Source organism: Lactuca saligna, chromosome 7, assembly GCF_052625555.1.
Source record: "Lactuca saligna cultivar CGN05327 chromosome 7, ASM5262555v1, whole genome shotgun sequence".
NCBI classification, from domain to species: Eukaryota; Viridiplantae; Streptophyta; class Magnoliopsida; order Asterales; family Asteraceae; genus Lactuca; species Lactuca saligna.
The window spans coordinates 181234474-181240502 of NC_136423.1; positions in this window are offsets into that span (position 1 = coordinate 181234474).

Genomic DNA, 6029 nt, shown 5'->3' on the forward strand with positions numbered 1-6029 from the left:
GTTGCGGAATTTGTTCCCAAAACGAAATATGATAAAAATAAGATTTACCAAAGCATTTCTTGAAGAAATGTATTTTCATTGTATAACGAAACTCGGGATGTCATGTTCTGATAAACAGACCAAAAGCATAAACATTACATTACAGACCTTACAATAATTATATAAAACAACAGGTCTATAATCCAAAAATAACTTGACAAGTCATCCATCTTATGCCCTCGTGCCACTACCTGTAATACAAATAAACTGAGTGGGTCAGGCTTGGGAGCATGGTGAGTATATAGGGTTTTCAACCCGTAATAAATAATTATATTTAATTTCACCAACCAACAATAACCCGATTACCCATTCTCGTTATCCTCACTTTAGGTCCCTAACACAACATCTATCTCAAGGGACCTAATCTAGGATTTTCATCGGGACAAACATTACTGCAAAGGGGTTTCCTCAACAGTAGATGTCCTAAAGGCAACCATGAGGGGGATAGAGTACACCGGTGAACACATCATTCACAACACCTACAGTTTATGAACCTGCTAGCGTTCCACAAGACTGTCTAGAATGAGTCTGTGGTCGTTATCCATACTCCGCTTAATAACTAGATCAACAAAAAAGTATACACATAACACATATTTTGCATAAAATACTTCATAATTGTGCGTTAGAAGAAAGTAACTACACACTCACTTGATCAGAAGATGATCGGACAACACTACGGCTCTAAGAGTAGTATTCTTCGGTGAAGCTGGGTTCACTTCACTCACCGGGCTTCTTACGGGCAAAGCTTTGGCTCAAAACTCTTTTCTTCATGGGATCTTCGAGCTTCGGGACTTTCTTCGGGTCTCAGGATGATACCGGGGCTTTGAGGGTACTTCTTTGCACGCAAATCGAGGTAACATGCGTGAGAGGAGAGAATTTGAGTAACCAAACTCGGTTGGCCCTTTAAATCTATTTATAGGGAAAAATTTGCCTTTGCCACGTCGTGGTACGGTTTACCACGTCATGGTGGTTGGGTCGTCACTCCATGCGTCATTGCAAGTGGGTCTAACAGACTCCATAGCTCCTGCCACATCATGGCACTTTTACCACGTCGTGGTGGCTGACAGTTTTGGGGTTTCGCGCCTCGAACTTCATAAATTCATAACTTTCGCATACGAACTCCGTTTTTGACATTCTTTATATCGACGTGAAGGTGAGAATACGCTCTACAACTATCGTTTAGACTCCGTTGGATAATTTTGAATGTATTTTTAATATATTATAAATATATTACTTTTATATAATTGTAACGCCCCGATTCTCAGGTATGGAATTAAATGAAATCTTATTTGGTTGAAAGATCCACTCGACGAGTTGGTTGCCCTACTCGACGAGTTGGTTGCTCTACTCGTCGAGTAGTAGCGAGGTGGGATCGTGCATTTAGTGGTCTACTCGCTGAGTCCATAAAGGGACTCGTCGAGTAGGAGTTGGCAGATGAAACCCTAAATTTCGGGGTATTTCACCCTATTTAAAGGATCATTGGCCTTCCCCAGCCTCCCCTTCACTGCTTCTTGTCCCTCTAAAGCCTTAATCGTGTGTGTGTACTCATTTTGTGCATTTTTAAGCTTGGAGGAGGATTTTCTTGGAGAAAAGAGCTTGGAGATCAAGCATTCAGAAGAAAGGAGCTTGAAGGACCTGAAATCTATTGTATTTAGCATCTTCTGGAAGGTATAAACCATTACCTTAACCTAATTCATTCTATATCCCCTCAATGGTCAAATTCTAGGGTTTTCATAGTATGATTGGAAGCTATTCTTCTTTGCAATCTCAGATCTGAAGTTGTAACTTCAGAACTGAGCTCCTTTGGCTTCTTAGTACATAAAGTTTCCAGCTTGTGCAAGAATGAGACTTTCCCAAGGTGTAAAGCTCCATTGGAGGCATAGATTGGTCATTTAGGGCCTTTAGAACCTTGCATGTGCGTAAAGTTTGCAACTTTACGTGATAATCATGCCATAGACGCTTGGATCTATAATCTGGAGCCTTGCCATGGCTTAAAAAGCGTCTGCATGAATGAAGGTCTGCGAGGACTCGGCGAGTTGAATGAACAACTCGGCGAGCCCGATGAGGATGGCCATGAACTCGACGAGTTGGATGAACGACTCGACGAGTTTGTTGAAGTTTGCCTTGAACTCGATGAGTCGTTAGAAGACTCGGCGAGTCGGTTGGGGTTTCTCCCAATTCTTGGACACGTATGAACTCGACGAGTTAAAAGAGAACTCGAGAATCCAATCAAGGATTTCAATCATTTCACGACTTCTCGAGTTCAGGAAGGACTCGACGAGTAGGTGAACTGCACTCGATGAGTCGAGTCAACATGGACTGTTGACTTTGACTGTGGACTTTGATTTTGACCATGAGTTGACCAGTTGACGTCTAAGGGTATTCTGATAATTTGGAGATTTATGAAAGAGGATTTTATGGTATCTATAGGTAGTGAAGTTAGCGTTGGGGGAATGGTTGAGGAAGGTCATGTTGTGTGCTATAGTGCCAAGACACCCCGGGCGGACCGGGTAGAGTGCAGGCCTGGGCCGGGCAAATCTAGTTAGGCCGAAGGCCCAGCAAGCGGTCCGGATAGGCTGAAGACCCCGAGGGGGGGGGAGGGGTCCAGATGTGCCGATGGCTCGAAGAGTGGTCCAGATAGGCTGAGGACCGGGAGTCGGTCCAGTCAGACTAATGGCTCATTATGCATGTTGTTTGTTGTTTTCTTATATGTTTATACCATATGGTTATATCTGTATGGCGTTGGTATTTTAGGGAAACTCACTAAGCTTCGGGCATACAGTTGTTGATTTTGTTTCAGGTACTTTTGATGACTGCAGGAAGGCAAAGGCGTGATCGTACAGCTCCTCCTGCTTTACCTATGTCTCTGGGAAAACTCTGATATTATACATTTTGAGAACAAAGTTGTAATGATTTTTAATGGTTTGAAATGTTTTAAAAATTTTAAATTGGTTTGAATTTTTGGAATGTATCAAGTTGGTATCAGAGCTTTGGTTTGAGTGAATTGGAGGAACATTCGTGTGAATCCAGTCTCAAATCAAGGAAAGGTTTTCAAAATGATTTCTAAAATGGTTTTCAAAATAAGTAATGGAGGAGGCATGGTGTACGATCAGCTGGAGCTTGCGGATAGACCCCAAAATACCATCCAGTATTTGATTATGTGATAAAGTTAAAATAGCATGCTAGTACTAGGCTAGGGATCTTCAGGAATTGCATGATAAAATTGCATGACTTCATGATGCCTGCTAGCCTAGGGTTTTCCTTACATTAAATTGACATAATTATTGTAGTTACTTGTGTGTGTATCACGGTCATACGTAATTAAGATCTTATAGCCTGAGAATGTTTGATTTGGTCTTATGTTCTGTTCTTGTCTGATTGGGAGCTTAGGGTAGGATTGGATATTCGAAAGTCTATAGGGTCCAACATTATGTATGGCTAGCACACGCAAATGCTGCAGGGTTGGTGGAAGTTTCATGGGTGGATAGGTTGTTTGGGATGAGTCCGCTGACTTCGAGGCATTTAGCCTTCCTTTGAGAGTGAGGCTTGAGTGCTCGCTATGATTATGTGTATTGTTTGGGTGTTGTGATGATACTTTGGACAAATATGGGTAGGTGTGGAAGGTAGTATGGGCCCGTACTACTGAAAGCACAGGACCAATACGCGTAGCAAGGAAGTCACAACCCATACGGTTTTGTCGGGAGTTGGTTCCCAGTTATTTGTATGAATTATCTGATACCCTGTGTTATGTTTCAGAATGGTGATGACCAGACGCTTTGTAACTAGAACCGGTTCGAGATCAGGAGAGGGAAAGGGAGAGGGCGGATAGGGGGCACCGACAGCGCCCGAGACTATCAGCCAGATGAGGCCAGATGAGATGGATGAGAGGATCCAAGATATCTTGCACGATGAGGTTGTTGCGTTGTTCCGGGCCGAATTGCCGGAAATGTTCGGGTCTATTAGGATCGGTATGGTGGAGTATTTCGATGATCGTTACGCAACCATCAATGAGGCGGATGCCGCAATAGCTTCAACAGCTGTATCCATGGTAGGGTTTGGAGCCGGTCGGGCTTTTCACTATCGGGACTTTGACAAAACGAAGCCTCTTACTTTCGATGGGGCTCAGGACCCCATCAAAGCCATGAGGTGGCTGTCTGACATGGAGGGTGTTTCTTCACATGTGCATGTCCTAATGACTAGAGGGTCAGATGTGCCCTAAACTTGCTAAGGTCTGGGGAAAAGGACTGGTGGAGATTGGTGACTGGGCCGTATTCAGACGAGCAGAGGGTTGCTGTGTCATGGGAGCAGTTTCGGGATTTGTTTCGCGCTCGCTACATTCCTCGAGTCGAGCGGGAACGGTTAGGTTAGGATTTCTTGGAGCTGAAGCAGGATCGGGAGACGGTGACGGAGATCACTCGTATGTTTACTGAGAGGGCGATGTTTTGCCCGGAGTTTGCTTCTGAGCAGGCTCTGATAACCCGTTATCTGAGCATGCTCAAAACGGATATTCGTCAGTTTGTGGCGACCCAACGTTGTGATACACTTCTGGAGCTACAGGAGGCCGCTAGGCGGTAGGAGCTAGAGATTAAGTTACAGTTGAGAGAGCAGGGCCGGGCCCCGGTACAGTCGCAGTCGGCGCCAAAGCGGACTAAGACCGTTGATTCCAGGCCAGGGGGAGAACAGGGCCACACTTGTGGCAAGTGCGGAAAGGGGCATTCGGGTGCTTGTAGGTTGGGTAGCGGATGCCGCAAATGCGGCCAGGAGGGGAATTTTGTGAGGGTTTGTCGTCAGACGGCCCCAGTTCAGGATATGAGGATCTGCTACCATTGTCATCAAGTTGGTCACGTGAAGACCAACTGTCCGCAGCTTGCAGCGAGGCCGGCGCAGGCTCCAGCGCCGGCTCCATTGAGGCTTACTGATGGGAGGCCAGTTAGGGCAGAGCCTCCGAAGGCTCAAGGGCGTGCTGTGACACCCCCAAAATCTCGGCCAGAAAAGACCGATTTTCATTTATGCTTTTAAAATAAATTCAGAGTAAATCCTTTTGATTTGAAAGTTGTGGAATTTGTTCCCCAAAACAAAACATGATAAAACAATGTTTACCAAAGCATTTCATAAAAGAAATGTATTTTTCATTATATAATCAAAAACTTGGGGTGTCATGTTCCGATATAGACCAATAAGCATAAATGATAACATTACAAGTCATTCAACAAATATATACATATACAGACTTGTAAACAAAACAACTTGATGGTTCATCCATCTTACACCCTTGCGCCACTTCCTGTAATACAAATAAAACTGAGTGGGTCAGGCTTGGGAGCCTGGTGAGCATATAGGGTTTTCAACCCACAATAAATAATTAAATTAATTATTATCAACCAACAATAACCCAGTTACCCATTCCCGTTATTCTCACTTTATGTCCCTAAAATAACTAACACAAGGGACCTAATCTAAGAATATTTTCATCGGGGTGACAACACATGCTGCGGGGGTTCCTCAGCAATATAAGTCAAATAAGGCAACAATGAGGGGGATGGAACACAGCGAATGAACACCCAAGTTCATTAACACCTACAGGTTATGAGCCTGCTAGCGTTCCACTAGACTGTCTAGAAAAGTCCGTGGTCGTCATCTAAATTCCGCTAGATGACTGGATCAAAATAACAACGAGGCCTCTCATCTGTTTATTACACACCAACTATCTACCCATGTTCTACCCAACATATTAGTAGATAAAAACATACATTTTTATACATATTTTCAAAACCTGTATAGCATGCTTGATCAATACATTTTCCATATAACAGATGAGGCACACACACATAACACGTATTTCATATAGAAATAATCAGATCTGTAAGATAGAAGAAAGTGAATATACATTCACACACATAACAACAAAATATACACATAACACGTATCTCGTATAAAATACTTCATAATTATACGTTATGAGAAAGTAGCAACGCACTCACACGTATAAA